Here is a 20010-nt window from a genome sequence, read left to right as displayed (position 1 = left end):
GGTAGTTTGGCGCGAATTTGAGACTCATTTTAAAACTCAAATTCGCGTCCAAGCCCAAGGATGGACTGGCAAAGTCCGTCTCGTTCATCAACTCAACCACCAAGAAAAAGGGCCAGCGGTAGACATTCCAGTATCGACTCCAGTGACTCCGGCGAGCCTGGTGAAATCAAAAGGAAGACAGCCAAAAAGAAGTCGGATGAAGAAAAACCCAGCACCAGCGCAACAGCTCGAGCCAAACTGGATGCACTCAACACAGGGCAGCCAAGCTTGGGGACAACTTTTTTGCTCCCCTTTCTTCTGATGACGATAGCGATACTGAAGAAGAAACTGTGATTGGCTTCAGTGAGAGTGAAATGGACATCGACTGTGCCGGGCACAAATTTAGGAAGAATAAGCTTGCCGAAAAGACGCCCAAGTCCTTCAAACTACCGCCTATCTTTATCCCTGACGTCACCAACATAGCTGCACTAATCTCTACAATTGAGAATATCGTTGGCAAAGAGAAGGAATTTACATACAAAGTCGCCAGAGACAACTAGGTTAGGGTTATGATGCCGGACACTTGTCCGGCACCATTGTTGACTACTTAGTCGTACTCTGCCCTCAAGTCCCACCTCGATAGTGCCGGGAAAAGGTACTTTACGTTCCAGCCCAAGGAAGGCAGAGCTTATAGAGTTGTTGTAAAAGGTCTGCATCATACCACTGACATCGATGACTTCAAGATGCGCGCAATGCCGTGGGGCACATCTCCAAAACACCGCCGTCGATTTTCTTTGTCAACCTTGAGCCGTCTAGCAACAAAAAGGAGGTCTTCAATGTCAAGAGAGTTTGTCACTCTGTGGTCACGGTCGAACCTCCTCGTAAATTCCATGACGTGCCGCAGTGCTACCGGTGCCAAGGATTTGGGCACAGTCATTTGAATATACAAAATGTTAACACGATAATATTAATGTTTCGGCTTTGTTGATAAAATTAATATGATATTAAAATATCATATATATATTTTTTTTCATCAAAGTATAAGTCCGTAATATACGGGCAGGAGTTGTAATAAATTTTGCATGGTAGCCAATTGACTCGTCATTATATTAGTGACGCGCATGATTCAATTCAAGAGATTCCTACTTAAAACTTTTATAAAAATACTAAAAAAAAAATAAAACATTTGGATATTACAAATATTAAAATATTTTTATATGGATATTTTAAAATATTTTTATATATGAAAATATTAAAATGGATATTATGGATATGAAAATATTTGGTGCTTCGTACCACATCTTGCCAATCTGAGGGACCGATTGGTCAGTACGGTTGGGAGATTGCGCCGAGTTTTGAGGAGCGAATCGGGCCTTAGCAGAAAAGCTGTTCGCACCATATATGGTGGTCTTTTTGTTGCTCGCGCAACAAGCGGATCTCCTGCATGGTACGATGCAGTTTTGGATGTTAGGGGCAGAATGAAAATTCATAGTGTGCAGAGATTTTGTTGGGGTGTATGACTGTATTCGACAACTGCGTCGATCAGCGATTGCCGCGGTTTGCGGAAGAGGAAGAAATAGTCCTCGCGTCCGAGCAGTAAGAAAGCCATGTCCATGAGCATGGTGGATAAAACTGTACCATCTTATGACTTGGCTTCGGCTACCTCATAATTGGCACGGCGCCTGACCGGAGGCTGTGATAATTTCTGGCTATGGTTAAGGCCCCTTAGGGAGCTACGTGGTGGTTGTGGTTTATTACTTGAATGCGGGTAGAGCCCTCAGGCTCGACGTGGAGTTGCGTTATACAACCGGATGCCGTGATCCCATAGATCGGAAGATGTTTAAGATAGGCCTCCATTCTCAACCGAGGGACATATCCTCATCTGGAACGTGTTAATTGGTTACCTCCATGGGTTTTAAGCCCTTCCCACTACAGGAAAACCCAAAAAATGTGCGGTAATGTGCATTTTTGATCCGTATTTTTTAGAAAAATCCCTTTTTCCCAAACCGCATAATTATGCAATTGAAACTTTATGGTGTACTGGTTCAATGTAAAATAGGTATTACATACATATTTTGCATGATTTTTAACTTTTTTTGTTTTAAGTGTTTTCCCAAACTAACTGTTTCTTTTACAGGTATAAGTTGAAAATTTTCCAAAAATGATGTATTACACAATTTTTAAGTTTTAAGATGTGGGCCATGCTGAGCATCGATTTTTTTGTTAAATTTTTAAGTTTTAAGATGGGGCAATGCTGAGTATAGATTTTTTTGTTAAATTTTTAAGTTTTAAGATATGGGCAATAATACAGAACTGATATATTTTTGTGGCTGTGACACTGACAATAAGCTGTATAATTGCATTTTTTATGAATACAATTTTGTGACAAGTGCCGTGAAAAAAAGTGTGACCAGAGGCCAAAGACTTGAAAATACCTCTAGCAGAGACATAACCGGTTCGATATATCGATATATTTACCGTTTCATTTCATACCGTTTCAACCAAGTATCGAAACAATTTTTAACCGGCTGAAATATATCGGTATCGATAACTTTGGTAGTTTGGCGCGAATTTGAGACTCATTTTAAAACTCAAATTCGCGTCCAAGCCCAAGGATGGACTGGCAAAGTCCGTCTCGTTCATCAACTCAACCACCAAGAAAAAGGGCCAGCGGTAGACATTCCAGTATCGACTCCAGTGACTCCGGCGAGCCTGGTGAAATCAAAAGGAAGACAGCCGAAAAGAAGTCGAATGAAGAAAAACCCAGCACCAGCGCAGCAGCTCGAGCCAAACTGGATGCACTCAACACAGGGCAGCCAAGCTTGGGGACAACTTTTTTGCTCCCCTTTCTTCTGATGACGATAGCGATACTGAAGAAGAAACTGTGATTGGCTTCAGTGAGAGTGAAATGGACATCGACTGTGCCGGGCACAAATTTAGGAAGAATAAGCTTGCCGAAAAGACGCCCAAGTCCTTCAAACTACCGCCTATCTTTATCCCTGACGTCACCAACATAGCTGCACTAATCTCTACAATTGAGAATATCGTTGGCAAAGAGAAGGAATTTACATACAAAGTCGCCAGAGACAACCAGGTTAGGGTTATGATGCCGGACACTTGTCCGGCACCATTGTTGACTACTTAGTCGTACTCTGCCCTCAAGTCCCACCTCGATAGTGCCGGGAAAAGGTACTTTACGTTCCAGCCCAAGGAAGGCAGAGCTTATAGAGTTGTTGTAAAAGGTCTGCATCATACCACTGACATCGATGACTTCAAGATGCGCGCAATGCCGTGGGGCACATCTCCAAAGCACCGCCGTCGATTTTCTTTGTCAACCTTGAGCCGTCTAGCAACAAAAAGGAGGTCTTCAATGTCAAGAGAGTTTGTCACTCTGTGGTCACGGTCGAACCTCCACGTAAATTCCATGACGTGCCGCAGTGCTGCCGGTGCCAAGGATTTGGGCACAGTCATTTGAATATACAAAATGTTAACACGATAATATTAATGTTTCGGCTTTGTTGATAAAATTAATATGATATTAAAATATCATATATATATTTTTTTTCATCAAAGTATAAGTCCGTAATATACGGGCAGGAGTTGTAATAAATTTTGCATGGTAGCCAATTGACTCGTCATTATATTAGTGACGCGCATGATTCAATTCACAGATTCCTACTTAAAACTTTTATAAAAATACTAAAAAAAAATAAAACATTTGGATATTACAAATATTAAAATATCTTTATATGGATATTTTAAAATATTTTTATATATGAAAATATTAAAATATTTTTATATGGATATGAAAATATTTGGTGCTTCGTACCACATCTTGCCAATCTGAGGGACCGATTGGTCAGTACGGTTGGGAGATTGCGCCGAGTTTTGAGGAGCGAATCGGGCCTTAGCAGAAAAGCTGTTCGCACCATATATGGTGGTCTTTTTGTTGCTCGCGCAACAAGCGGATCTCCTGCATGGTACGATGCAGTTTTGGATGTTAGGGGCAGAATGAAAATTCATAGTGTGCAGAGATTTTGTTGGGGTGTATGACTGTATTCGACAACTGCGTCGATCAGCGATTGCCGCGGTTTGCGGAAGAGGAAGAAATAGTCCTCGCGTCCGAGCAGTAAGAAAGCCATGTCCATGAGCATGGTGGATAAAACTGTACCATCTTATGACTTGGCTTCGGCTACCTCATAATTGGCACGGCGCCTGACCGGAGGCTGTGATAATTTCTGGCTATGGTTAAGGCCCCTTAGGGAGCTACGTGGTGGTTGTGGTTTATTACTTGAATGCGGGTAGAGCCCTCAGGCTCGACGTGGAGTTGCGTTATACAACCGGATGCCGTGATCCCATAGATCGGAAGATGTTTAAGATAGGCCTCCATTCTCAACCGAGGGACATATCCTCATCTGGAACGTGTTAATTGGTTACCTCCATGGGTTTTAAGCCCTTCCCACTACAGGAAAACCCAAAAAATGTGCGGTAATGTGCATTTTTGATCCGTATTTTTTAGAAAAATCCCTTTTTCCCAAACCGCATAATTATGCAATTGAAACTTTATGGTGTACTGGTTCAATGTAAAATAGGTATTACATACATATTTTGCATGATTTTTAACTTTTTTTGTTTTAAGTGTTTTCCCAAACTAACTGTTTCTTTTACAGGTATAAGTTGAAAATTTTCCAAAAATGATGTATTACACAATTTTTAAGTTTTAAGATGTGGGCCATGCTGAGCATCGATTTTTTTGTTAAATTTTTAAGTTTTAAGATGGGGCAATGCTGAGTATAGATTTTTTTGTTAAATCTTTAAGTTTTAAGATATGGGCAATAATACAGAACTGATATATTTTTGTGGCTGTGACACTGACAATAAGCTGTATAATTGCATTTTTTATGAATACAATTTTGTGACAAGTGCCGTGAAAAAAAGTGTGACCAGAGGCCAAAGACTTGAAAATACCTCTAGCAGAGACATAACCGGTTCGATATATCGATATATTTACCGTTTCATTTCATACCGTTTCAACCAAGTATCGAAACAATTTTTAACCGGCTGAAATATATCGGTATCGATAACTTTGGTAGTTTGGCGCGAATTTGAGACTCATTTTAAAACTCAAATTCGCGTCCAAGCCCAAGGATGGACTGGCAAGGTCCGTCTCGTTCATCAACTCAACCACCAAGAAAAAGGGCCAGCGGTAGACATTCCAGTATCGACTCCAGTGACTCCGGCGAGCCTGGTGAAATCAAAAGGAAGACAGCCAAAAAGAAGTCGAATGAAGAAAAACCCAGCACCAGCGCAGCAGCTCGAGCCAAACTGGATGCACTCAACACAGGGCAGCCAAGCTTGGGGACAACTTTTTTGCTCCCCTTTCTTCTGATAACGATAGCGATACTGAAGAAGAAACTGTGATTGGCTTCAGTGAGAGTGAAATGGACATCGACTGTGCCGGGCACAACTTTAGGAAGAATAAGCTTGCCGAAAAGACGCCCAAGTCCTTCAAACTACCGCCTATCTTTATCCCTGACGTCACCAACATAGCTGCACTAATCTCTACAATTGAGAATATCGTTGGCAAAGAGAAGGAATTTACATACAAAGTCGCCAGAGACAACCAGGTTAGGGTTATGATGCCGGACACTTGTCCGGCACCATTGTTGACTACTTAGTCGTACTCTGCCCTCAAGTCCCACCTCGATAGTGCCGGGAAAAAGTACTTTACGTTCCAGCCCAAGGAAGGCAGAGCTTATAGAGTTGTTGTAAAAGGTCTGCATCATACCACTGACATCGATGACTTCAAGATGCGCGCAATGCCGTGGGGCACATCTCCAAAACACCGCCGTCGATTTTCTTTGTCAACCTTGAGCCGTCTAGCAACAAAAAGGAGGTTCAATGTCAAGAGAGTTTGTCACTCTGTGGTCACGGTCGAACCTCCACGTAAATTCCATGACGTGCCGCAGTGCTACCGGTGCCAAGGATTTGGGCACAGTCATTTGAATATACAAAATGTTAACACGATAATATTAATGTTTCGGCTTTGTTGATAAAATTAATATGATATTAAAATATCATATATATATTTTTTTTCATCAAAGTATAAGTCCGTAATATACGGGCAGGAGTTGTAATAAATTTTGCATGGTAGCCAATTGACTCGTCATTATATTAGTGACGCGCATGATTCAATTCAAGAGATTCCTACTTAAAACTTTTATAAAAATACTAAAAAAAAATAAAACATTTGGATATTACAAATATTAAAATATCTTTATATGGATATTTTAAAATATTTTTATATATGAAAATATTAAAATATTTTTATATGGATATGAAAATATTTGGTGCTTCGTACCACATCTTGCCAATCTGAGGGACCGATTGGTCAGTACGGTTGGGAGATTGCGCCGAGTTTTGAGGAGCGAATCGGGCCTTAGCAGAAAAGCTGTTCGCACCATATATGGTGGTCTTTTTGTTGCTCGCGCAACAAGCGGATCTCCTGCATGGTACGATGCAGTTTTGGATGTTAGGGGCAGAATGAAAATTCATAGTGTGCAGAGATTTTGTTGGGGTGTATGACTGTATTCGACAACTGCGTCGATCAGCGATTGCCGCGGTTTGCGGAAGAGGAAGAAATAGTCCTCGCGTCCGAGCAGTAAGAAAGCCATGTCCATGAGCATGGTGGATAAAACTGTACCATCTTATGACTTGGCTTCGGCTACCTCATAATTGGCACGGCGCCTGACCGGAGGCTGTGATAATTTCTGGCTATGGTTAAGGCCCCTTAGGGAGCTACGTGGTGGTTGTGGTTTATTACTTGAATGCGGGTAGAGCCCTCAGGCTCGACGTGGAGTTGCGTTATACAACCGGATGCCGTGATCCCATAGATCGGAAGATGTTTAAGATAGGCCTCCATTCTCAACCGAGGGACATATCCTCATCTGGAACGTGTTAATTGGTTACCTCCATGGGTTTTAAGCCCTTCCCACTACAGGAAAACCCAAAAAATGTGCGGTAATGTGCATTTTTGATCCGTATTTTTTAGAAAAATCCCTTTTTCCCAAACCGCATAATTATGCAATTGAAACTTTATGGTGTACTGGTTCAATGTAAAATAGGTATTACATACATATTTTGCATGATTTTTAACTTTTTTTGTTTTAAGTGTTTTCCCAAACTAACTGTTTCTTTTACAGGTATAAGTTGAAAATTTTCCAAAAATGATGTATTTCACAATTTTTAAGTTTTAAGATGTGGGCCATGCTGAGCATCGATTTTTTTGTTAAATTTTTAAGTTTTAAGATGGGGCAATGCTGAGTATAGATTTTTTTGTTAAATCTTTAAGTTTTAAGATATGGGCAATAATACAGAACTGATATATTTTTGTGGCTGTGACACTGACAATAAGCTGTATAATTGCATTTTTTATGAATACAATTTTGTGACAAGTGCCGTGAAAAAAAGTGTGACCAGAGGCCAAAGACTTGAAAATACCTCTAGCAGAGACATAACCGGTTCGATATATCGATATATTTACCGTTTCATTTCATACCGTTTCAACCAAGTATCGAAACAATTTTTAACCGGCTGAAATATATCGGTATCGATAACTTTGGTAGTTTGGCGCGAATTTGAGACTCATTTTAAAACTCAAATTCGCGTCCAAGCCCAAGGATGGACTGGCAAGGTCCGTCTCGTTCATCAACTCAACCACCAAGAAAAAGGGCCAGCGGTAGACATTCCAGTATCGACTCCAGTGACTCCGGCGAGCCTGGTGAAATCAAAAGGAAGACAGCCAAAAAGAAGTCGAATGAAGAAAAACCCAGCACCAGCGCAGCAGCTCGAGCCAAACTGGATGCACTCAACACAGGGCAGCCAAGCTTGGGGACAACTTTTTTGCTCCCCTTTCTTCTGATGACGATAGCGATACTGAAGAAGAAACTGTGATTGGCTTCAGTGAGAGTGAAATGGACATCGACCGGGCACAACTTTAGGAAGAATAAGCTTGCCGAAAAGACGCCCAAGTCCTTCAAACTACCGCCTATCTTTATCCCTGACGTCACCAACATAGCTGCACTAATCTCTACAATTGAGAATATCGTTGGCAAAGAGAAGGAATTTACATACAAAGTCGCCAGAGACAACCAGGTTAGGGTTATGATGCCGGACACTTGTCCGGCACCATTGTTGACTACTTAGTCGTACTCTGCCCTCAAGTCCCACCTCGATAGTGCCGGGAAAAAGTACTTTACGTTCCAGCCCAAGGAAGGCAGAGCTTATAGAGTTGTTGTAAAAGGTCTGCATCATACCACTGACATCGATGACTTCAAGATGCGCGCAATGCCGTGGGGCACATCTCCAAAACACCGCCGTCGATTTTCTTTGTCAACCTTGAGCCGTCTAGCAACAAAAAGGAGGTCTTCAATGTCAAGAGAGTTTGTCACTCTGTGGTCACGGTCGAACCTCCACGTAAATTCCATGACGTGCCGCAGTGCTACCGGTGCCAAGGATTTGGGCACAGTCATTTGAATATACAAAATGTTAACACGATAATATTAATGATTCGGCTTTGTTGATAAAATTAATATGATATTAAAATATCATATATATATTTTTTTTCATCAAAGTATAAGTCCGTAATATACGGGCAGGAGTTGTAATAAATTTTGCATGGTAGCCAATTGACTCGTCATTATATTAGTGACGCGCATGATTCAATTCAAGAGATTCCTACTTAAAACTTTTATAAAAATACTAAAAAAAAATAAAACATTTGGATATTACAAATATTAAAATATTTTTATATGGATATGAAAATATTAAAATATTTGTATATGGATATGAAAATATTTAAATATTTTTATATGGATATGAAAATATTAAAATATTGTGTGCTTCGTACCACATCTTGCCAATCTGAGGGACCGATTGGTCAGTACGGTTGGGAGATTGCGCCGAGTTTTGAGGAGCGAATGGGGCCTTAGCAGAAAAGCTGTTCGCACCATATATGGTGGTCTTTTTGTTGCTCGCGCAACAAGCGGATCTCCTGCATGGTACGATGCAGTTTTGGATGTTAGGGGCAGAATGAAAATTCATAGTGTGCAGAGATTTTGTTGGGGTGTATGACTGTATTCGACAACTGCGTCGATCAGCGATTGCCGCGGTTTGCGGAAGAGGAAGAAATAGTCCTCGCTTCCGAGCAGTAAGAAAGCCATGTCCATGAGCATGGTGGATAAAACTGTACCATCTTATGACTTGGCTTCGGCTACCTCATAATTGGCACGGCGCCTGACCGGAGGCTGTGATAATTTCTGGCTATGGTTGAGGCCCCTTAGGGAGCTACGTGGTGGTTGTGGTTTATTACTTGAATGCGGGTAGAGCCCTCAGGCTCGACGTGGAGTTGCGTTATACAACCGGATGCCGTGATCCCATAGATCGGAAGATGTTTAAGATAGGCCTCCATTCTCAACCGAGGCACATATCCTCATCTGGAACATGTTAATTGGTTACCTCCTTGGGTTTTAAGCCCTTCCCACTACAGGAAAACCCAAAAAATGTGCGGTAATGTGCATTTTTGATCCGTATTTTTTAGAAAAATCCCTTTTTCCCAAACCGCATAATTATGCAATTGAAACTTTATGGTGTACTGGTTCAATGTAAATTAGGTATTAACTTTTTTTGTTTTAAGTGTTTTCCCAAACTAACTGTTTCTTTTACAGGTATAAGTTGAAAATTTTCCAAAAATGATGTATTATACTTTTAAAGCAATAAAAAATAGATTATGTATTCTGCTTAACATAAATCTCCTTAATATTATACTTCCAATGTTCAAATTGCAAGAACCTACAAATTATTTAAATTATTAGTTTAATTAAAGTTTTAAGCGATGGGCATAGATTTATTTGTACAATTTTTAAGTTTTAAGATGTGGGCCATGCTGAGCATCGATTTTTTTAGCAGAAAAGCTGTTCGCATCATATATGGTGGTCTTTTTGTTGCTCGCGCAACAAGCGGATCTCCTGCATGGTACGATGCAGTTTTGGATGTTAGGGGCAGAATGAAAATTCATAGTGTGCAGAGATTTTGTTGGGGTGTATGACTGTATTCGACAACTGCGTCGATCAGCGATTGCCGCGGTTTGCGGAAGAGGAAGAAATAGTCCTCGCTTCCGAGCAGTAAGAAAGCCATGTCCATGAGCATGGTGGATAAAACTGTACCATCTTATGACTTGGCTTCGGCTACCTCATAATTGGCACGGCGCCTGACCGGAGGCTGTGATAATTTCTGGCTATGGTTGAGGCCCCTTAGGGAGCTACGTGGTGGTTGTGGTTTATTACTTGAATGCGGGTCGACGTGGAGTTGCGTTATACAACCGGATGCCGTGATCCCATAGATCGGAAGATGTTTAAGATAGGCCTCCATTCTCAACCGAGGGACATATCCTCATCTGGAACATGTTAATTGGTTACCTCCTTGGGTTTTAAGCCCTTCCCACTACAGGAAAACCCAAAAAATGTGCGGTAATGTGCATTTTTGATCCGTATTTTTTAGAAAAATCCCTTTTTCCCAAACCGCATAATTATGCAATTGAAACTTTATGGTGTACTGGTTCAATGTAAAATAGGTATTACATACATATTTCGCATGATTTTTAACTTTTTTTGTTTTAAGTGTTTTCCCAAACTAACTGTTTCTTTTACAGGTATAAGTTGAAAATTTTCCAAAAATGATGTATTACACTTTTAAAGCAATAAAAAATAGATTATGTATTCTGCTTAACATAAATCTCCTTAATATTATACTTCCAATGTTCAAATTGCAAGAACCTACAAATTATTTAAATTTTTAAGTTTTATGCGATGGGCATAGATTTATTTGTACAATTTTTAAGTTTTAAGATGTGGGCCATGCTGAGCATCGATTTTTTTGTTAAATTTTTAAGTTTTAAGATGGGGCAATGCTGAGTATAGATTTTTTGTTAAATTTTTAAGTTTTAATATATGGGCAATAATACAGAACTGATATATTTTTGTGGCTGTGACACTGACAATAAGCTGTATAATTGCATTTTTTATGAATACAATTTTGTGACAAGTGCCGTGAAAAAAAGTGTGACCAGAGGCCAAAGACTTGAAAATACCTCTAGCAGAGACATAACCGGTTCGATATATCGATATATTTACCGTTTCATTTCATACCGTTTCAACCAAGTATCGAAACAATTTTTAACCGGCTGAAATATATCGGTATCGATAACTTTGGTAGTTTGGCGCGAATTTGAGACTCATTTTAAAACTCAAATTCGCGTCCAAGCCCAAGGATGGATTGGCAAGGTTCGCCTCGTTCATCAACTCAACCACCAAGAAAAAGGGCCAGCGGGAGACATTCCAGTATCGACTCCAGTGACTCCGGCGAGCCTGGTGAAATCAAAAGGAAGACAGCCAAAAAGAAGTCGGATGAAGAAAAACCCAGCACCAGCGCAGCAGCTCGAGCCAAACTGGATGCACTCAACACAGGGCAGCCAAGCTTGGGGACAACTTTTTTGCTCCCCTTTCTTCTGATGACGATAGCGATACTGAAGAAGAAACTGTGATTGGCTTCAGAGAGAGTGAAATGGACATCGCCGGCACAAATTTAGGAAGAATAAGCTTGCCGAAAAGACGCCCAAGTCCTTCAAACTACCGCCTATCTTTATCCCTGACGTCACCAACATAGCTGCACTAATCTCTACAATTGAGAATATCGTTGGCAAAGAGAAGGAATTTACATACAAAGTCGCCAGAGACAACCAGGTTAGGGTTATGATGCCGGACACTTGTCCGGCACCATTGTTGACTACTTAGTCGTACTCTGCCCTCAAGTCCCACCTCGATAGTGCCGGGAAAAGGTACTTTACGTTCCAGCCCAAGGAAGACAGAGCTTATAGAGTTGTTGTAAAAGGTCTGCATCATACCACTGACATCGATGACTTCAAGATGCGCGCAATGCCGTGGGGCACATCTCCAAAACACCGCCGTCGATTTTCTTTGTCAACCTTGAGCCGTCTAGCAACAAAAAGGAGGTCTTCAATGTCAAGAGAGTTTGTCACTCTGTGGTCACGGTCGAACCTCCACGTAAATTCCATGACGTGCCGCAGTGCTACCGGTGCCAAGGATTTGGGCACAGTCATTTGAATATACAAAATGTTAACACGATAATATTAATGTTTCGGCTTTGTTGATAAAATTAATATGATATTAAAATATCATATATATATTTTTTTTCATCAAAGTATAAGTCCGTAATATACGGGCAGGAGTTGTAATAAATTTTGCATGGTAGCCAATTGACTCGTCATTATATTAGTGACGCGCATGATTCAATTCAAGAGATTCCTACTTAAAACTTTTATAAAAATACTAAAAAAAAATAAAACATTTGGATATTACAAATATTAAAATATTTTTATATGGATATGAAAATATTAAAATATTTTTATATGGATATGAAAATATTAAAATATTGTGTGCTTCGTACCACATCTTGCCAATCTGAGGGACCGATTGGTCAGTACCGTTGGGAGATTGCGCCGAGTTTTGAGGAGCGAATGGGGCCTTAGCAGAAAAGCTGTTCGCATCATATATGGTGGTCTTTTTGTTGCTCGCGCAACAAGCGGATCTCCTGCATGGTACGATGCAGTTTTGGATGTTAGGGGCAGAATGAAAATTCATAGTGTGCAGAGATTTTGTTGGGGTGTATGACTGTATTCGACAACTGCGTCGATCAGCGATTGCCGCGGTTTGCGGAAGAGGAAGAAATAGTCCTCGCTTCCGAGCAGTAAGAAAGCCATGTCCATGAGCATGGTGGATAAAACTGTACCATCTTATGACTTGGCTTCGGCTACCTCATAATTGGCACGGCGCCTGACCGGAGGCTGTGATCATTTCTGGCTATGGTTGAGGCCCCTTAGGGAGCTACGTGGTGGTTGTGGTTTATTACTTGAATGCGGGTAGAGCCCTCAGGCTCGACGTGGAGTTGCGTTATACAACCGGATGCCGTGATCCCATAGATCGGAAGATGTTTAAGATAGGCCTCCATTCTCAACCGAGGGACATATCCTCATCTGAAACATGTTAATTGGTTACCTCCTTGGGTTTTAAGCCCTTCCCACTACAGGAAAACCCAAAAAATGTGCGGTAATGTGCATTTTTGATTTATTTTTTAGAAAAATCCCTTTTTCCCAAACCGCATAATTATGCAATTGAAACTTTATGGTGTACTGGTTCAATGTAAAATAGGTATTACATACATATTTCGCATGATTTTTAACTTTTTTTGTTTTAAGTGTTTTCCCAAACTAACTGTTTCTTTTACAGGTATAAGTTGAAAATTTTCCAAAAATGATGTATTACACTTTTAAAGCAATAAAAAATAGATTATGTATTCTGCTTAACATAAATCTCCTTAATATTATACTTCCAATGTTCAAATTGCAAGAACCTACAAATTATTTAAATTTTTAAGTTTTAAGCGATGGGCATAGATTTATTTGTACAATTTTTAAGTTTTAAGATGTGGGCCATGCTGAGCATCGATTTTTTTGTTAAATTTTTAAGTTAAAAGATATGGGCAATAATACAGAACTGATATATTTTTGTGGCTGTGACACTGACAATAAGCTGTATAATTGCATTTTTTATGAATACAATTTTGTGACAAGTGCCGATAAAAAAAGTGTGACCAGAGGCCAAAGACTTGAAAATACCTCTAGCAGAGACATAACCGGTTCGATATATCGATATATTTACCGTTTCATTTCATACCGTTTCAACCAAGTATCGAAACAATTTTTAACCGGCTGAAATATATCGGTATCGATAACTTTGGTAGTTTGGCGCGAATTTGAGACTCATTTTAAAACTCAAATTCGCGTCCAAGCCCAAGGATGGACTGGCAAGGTTCGCCTCGTTCATCAACTCAACCACCAAGAAAAAGGGCCAGCGGGAGACATTCCAGTATCGACTCCAGTGACTCCGGCGAGCCTGGTGAAATCAAAAGGAAGACAGCCAAAAAGAAGTCGGATGAAGAAAAACCCAGCACCAGCGCAGCAGCTCGAGCCAAACTTGATGCACTCAACACAGGGCAGCCAAGCTTGGGGACAACTTTTTTGCTCCCCTTTCTTCTGATGACGATAGCGATACTGAAGAAGAAACTGTGATTGGCTTCAGAGAGAGTGAAATGGATATCGCCGGCACAAATTTAGGAAGAATAAGCTTGCCGAAAAGACGCCCAAGTCCTTCAAACTACCGCCTATCTTTATCCCTGACGTCACCAACATAGCTGCACTAATCTCTACAATTGAGAATATCGTTGGCAGAGAGAAGGAATTTACATACAAAGTCGCCAGAGACAACCAGGTTAGGGTTATGATGCCGGACACTTGTCCGGCACCATTGTTGACTACTTAGTCGTACTCTGTCCTCAAGTCCCACCTCGATAGTGCCGGTAAAAGGTACTTTACGTTCCAGCCCAAGGAAGACAGAGCTTATAGAGTTGTTGTAAAAGGTCTGCATCATACCACTGACATCGATGACTTCAAGATGCGCGCAATGCCGTGGGGCACATCTCCAAAACACCGCCGTCGATTTTCTTTGTCAACCTTGAGCCGTCTAGCAACAAAAAGGAGGTCTTCAATGTCAAGAGAGTTTGTCACTCTGTGGTCACGGTCGAACCTCCACGTAAATTCCATGACGTGCCGCAGTGCTACCGGTGCCAAGGATTTGGGCACAGTCATTTGAATATACAAAATGTTAACACGATAATATTAATGTTTCGGCTTTGTTGATAAAATTAATATGATATTAAAATATCATATATATATTTTTTTTCATCAAAGTATAAGTCAAAGTATATAACATCTTCGATTGCAGTCGTCGCATGCAGACGTGTTTTTTATTGTGCTCCGGGAAAAAAAAAATTCAATAAAATCATAAAAGTGCAGTGACTGCTCTAAGAAATCTACAATAACGCGAAAGGACGCTTTTTGCGATGAAATCGCTAATGTTTATATTGATTAATTAATTAATTAATTAATATAAAACACAACACTTAAAACTCAAACTAAATCAACCTCGACTGCAATGAGTTCAAACGACGTTCGCACACAACGTCAACGTGAGCTAGACGAGAGACGGCTGCAGAGACATCGATGGTATTTCTTTCAATTTCTTTGACAACGTCAACAGTAACAACAACAACAACCGCAACTGTATCGACAGCGCGTTTAACGACGTCATCAGCTAGCAGCGCAAATAGTAATACGTCCGCGCTGCCCGAAAACCAAAACAAAAACAAAAACAATGACTATATTAAGCCGGCTGTGCAGACTGGCATGGATCGCTACATCCAAATCAAAAGGAAGCTGAGCCCCCTGAATTCCAAACGCAAAATAACCCGTGGCAATGCTAGCCTAGTAGCAAAAGAAACGCCCATTAACTCAAACCGATTTAAAATCTTGGCAGACGCCGATGAGGTTGAGGCGGTCGAATCCACTGAAGTTGGGAAAAGGAAGCCAAAACCTCCGCCTATCTATATACGCGAAAAAAGTTCCAATGTTCTTGTCAACAAAATTATTAAGCTTATTGGTAAGGATAACTTCCACATAATACCCCTTGTAAAGGGCAACATTCGAGAAACAAAAGTTCAAATGAAGTCTGAAGATAACTATAGAGTATTATCAAAATATCTTACCGAGAATAAAAAGAACTTTTACACGTACCAGCTAAAAAGCAGCAAGGGCCTGCAAGTCGTACTTAAGGGCATAGAGCCCGAAGTAACGCCTGCAGAGATAAAAAAGGCGCTACAGGAGAAGGGTTTTAGCGCCAAGACAGTCTTTAATATCCTTAACAGGGATAGAAAGCCGCAGCCACTCTTTAAGGTTGAGCTTGAACCAGAAACCAAGCTCCTGAAGAAATACGAAGTGCACCCAATATACAATCTTCAGTACCTGCTGCACCGCAGAATTACAGTTGAGGAACCGCACAAACGCAATGGCCCGGTACAATGTGCGAACTGCCAGGAATATGGCCATACAAGGTCATACTGTAAACTGCGCCCGGTGTGTGTAGTTTGCGGAGAACTTCATGACTCCGCACACTGCCCAGCGAGCAAAGATGACAGCAACTCGAAAAAGTGCGGCAACTGCGGTGGCAATCACACTGCTAATTATAGAGGATGCCCAGTCTATAAGGAGCTGAAAAGTCGCATCCACCAGAAAGGAATAGCTGCCCGCACCCAAAATGGACAGTTCACGGCGTCCAGATCAAACCCTGAAGTCTTCTTCTCGACTGCAGCCAGATCCTCACTAGGACCCATTAACGTTGACAAAAATGTGACATACGCAAGCGCCTTAAAATCAGGACCGGCGACACCTGCCTCAAGAAGCTCATTTCTGCAATCAGCATATCAAGAACCGAACACAGCTCAGCAACATCAACCAACAGAGCAGCCAAAAAGCAACTTTGAAGCTATGATATGCAGCCTACAACAAAGCCTGACGGAATTTATGTCGTTTATGCGCACAACTATGCAAGATTTAATGCGAAACCAAAATCTATTGATTCAAATGCTGGTTTCACAACAATCCAAATAATGGCTTTCCTACGGATATCTACGTGGAACGCTAACGGCGTTTCGCAACATAAACTTGAGTTAGCTCAATTCCTACTCGACAATCACATCGATGTAATGCTGCTTTCGGAAACACACCTCACAAACAAATACAATTTTCAACTACGAGGATATTCATTCTACGGAACAAATCATCCAGATGGTAAAACACATGGTGGGACTGGAATTCTAATCAGAAGCCGCATAAAGCACCATTATCAAAACAAATTTGCTAAAAACTACCTACAGGCCACATCTATAAATATACAACTAAATACTGGCAACCAACTTACACTAGCCGCCGTATACTGCCCCCCTCGCTTCAATATAGCTGAAGATGAGTTTATGCAGTTTTTCAACACACTTGGAGACCACTTCATAGCAGCAGGAGACTACAATGCCAAGCACACACACTGGGGATCCCGTCTCGTGACTCCAAAAGGGAAGCAGCTCTATAATGCAATTATCAAAGCCAAGAACAAGCTCGACTATGTTTCTTCTGGCACACCAACATACTGGCCGGCAGACCCAAGGAAACTACCAGATTTAATAGACTTTGCGATTACCAAAAACATCCCTAAAAATCTGATAAGCGCCAATTGCCTATCGGATCTTTCATCTGATCACTCGCCTGTCCTGTTCATTCTACTGCGACATCCAGGAACATTGGAACAACCATTAAAATTGACCTCACAGAAAACCAATTGGGTTAAGTACAGAAAATATATCAGCTCACACATTGAGCTAAGTCCTCATCTCCACGATGAAGCCAACGTAGACAGCTTTGTTAATTCACTTGAGTCTGTACTCGTCTCTGCAGCTCGAGCCTCAACATCGCAAACTATAAATACACAAAGTAATAAAAAGACAAATCTACAAATCGAACAGCTCGTCCTCGAAAAGCGGCGTTCACGTCGCGAGTGGCAATTCCACAGATCGCCATCTACTAAGCAAAGCTTTAGACATGCCTCACGTCAACTTACTAAAGCCCTACAGCAAGAAGAAGCTTATGTCCACCGCCGCTATATAGAGCAATTGTCAACTTCTAGTACAAAACACTCACTATGGAGAGCTCACCCAACTCTAAGCTCACCGAAAGAAACAGTGATGCCTATTAGAAATCCCACAGGCGGCTGGGCGCGCAGCGATGCAGACAGAGCCAGCACGTTTGCCAATCACCTCAAAAATATCTTCCAACCAAATCCGGCCACTAGTGCCTTTACTCTGCCGACTTTACCATATGAGCCTCAGCTTCAACATGAACCAATCGAGTTTCGCCCAAACATAATCGCTAATATCATCAAAAACCAACTAAACCCGAAAAAATCACCAGGCTGCGACCTCATAACTCCCAAAATGATCATTGAGCTTCCATATTGCGCCGTCTGCACTATCACCCAGCTCTTCAATGCCATCGCAAAACTTGGCCACTTTCCAGCGAGATGGAAAAAGTCAATTATAATAATGATAGCAAAGCCGGGAAAAGACCACACAATTCCCACGTCGTATAGACCTATAAGCCTACTTTCATGCTTATCTAAACTCTTTGAGAAATGCATTCTGACTCGAATAAACACATACCTAAGGATCCAGGAAGGAATCCCGTCACATCAGTTTGGGTTTCGTGAAAAGCACGGTACAATTGAGCAGGTCAACCGGATAACAGCAGAAATTCGGAATGCATTCGAAAAACGCGAGAACTGTACCGCAATATTTCTAGATGTCTCTCAAGCATTTGATAGAGTCTGGCTAGAAGGTCTAATGTACAAAATCAAGACAATGCTCCCTTGTAATACCCACAAGCTTTTAGAGTCTTACCTCTACGACAGAAAATTTGCTGTGAGGTGCAACACTGATATATCTGACGAATTCACTGTTGGAGCTGGAGTTCCTCAAGGAAGCGTACTCGGACCAACATTATATGTTCTCTACACAGCAGACATCCCGACAAGCACACGATTAACAACATCTACGTTTGCTGATGATACAGCTATTCTTAGCCGCTCAAAATGCCCGATGCAAGCAACTGCGCAGCTAGCTCTTCATCTGGTGGATGTTGAAAAATGGCTATCAGACTGGCGAATTAAAGTAAACGAACAAAAATGCAAGCACGTTACGTTCACCTTGAATAGGCAAAACTGCCCGCCCCTTACGCTAAACAACACCCTACTCCCGCAAGCAAACGAGGTAACATATCTAGGAGTACACCTCGATAGAAGACTCACATGGCGTCGGCACATAGAAGCTAAAAGAACCCACCTAAAGCTAAAAGCCAGCAGCCTTCATTGGCTTATCAACGCTCGGTCTCCCCTTTGCCTTGAATATAAAGTCCTGCTGTATAACTCGGTACTTAAACCTGTATGGATGTACGGCTCCCAGTTATGGGGGAATGCCAGCAATAGCAATATTGACATAGTCCAGCGAGCTCAGTCGAAGATCTTGAGAACAATCACCGGGGCACCTTGGTACGTTCGCAACGAAAACATACATCGCGACTTAAACATTCTTCCAGTCAAAGATGTGATCGCAGAACAGAAGGAAAAGTACTTTAGCAAGCTATTGTCGCACCCTAACCACCTGGCGAGAGGTCTAACAAGGTTGAGTAACCAATCACGACTTCGTCGGAATGACCTACCCACCCAGCGACCGTCTTGAGGAACGTGCAACCAGAATGCAGTCTTAGTCTACTGTTAGTTAAATGTTAATGTTAAGATTTGAAAACTTATTGTTAGTCTCAAAATTAAGAGAAGATCCAATAAATAAAAGCAAAGTTTAATAAAAAAAAAAAAAAAAAAAAAAGTATAAGTCCGTAATATACGGGCAGGAGTTGTAATAAATTTTGCATGGTAGCCAATTGACTCGTCATTATATTAGTGACGCGCATGATTCAATTCAAGAGATTCCTACTTAAAACTTTTATAAAAATACTAAAAAAAAATAAAACATTTGGATATTACAAATATTAAATTATTTTTATATGGATATGAAAATATTAAAATATTTTTATATGGATATGAAAATATTAAAATATTGTGTGCTTCGTACCACATCTTGCCAATCTGAGGGACCGATTGGTCAGTACCGTTGGGAGATTGCGCCGAGTTTTGAGGAGCGAATGGGGCCTTAGCAGAAAAGCTGTTCGCATCATATATGGTGGTCTTTTTGTTGCTCGCGCAACAAGCGGATCTCCTGCATGGTACGATGCAGTTTTGGATGTTAGGGGCAGAATGAAAATTCATAGTGTGCAGAGATTTTGTTGGGGTGTATGACTGTATTCGACAACTGCGTCGATCAGCGATTGCCGCGGTTTGCGGAAGAGGAAGAAATAGTCCTCGCTTCCGAGCAGTAAGAAAGCCATGTCCATGAGCATGGTGGATA

Source organism: Drosophila ananassae (genome assembly GCF_017639315.1).
Source record: "Drosophila ananassae strain 14024-0371.13 chromosome 4 unlocalized genomic scaffold, ASM1763931v2 tig00000061, whole genome shotgun sequence".
Lineage (NCBI taxonomy): Eukaryota > Metazoa > Arthropoda > Insecta > Diptera > Drosophilidae > Drosophila > Drosophila ananassae.
The sequence above is the reverse complement of the archived record's forward strand: the minus strand, read 5'-3'. Positions refer to the sequence as shown.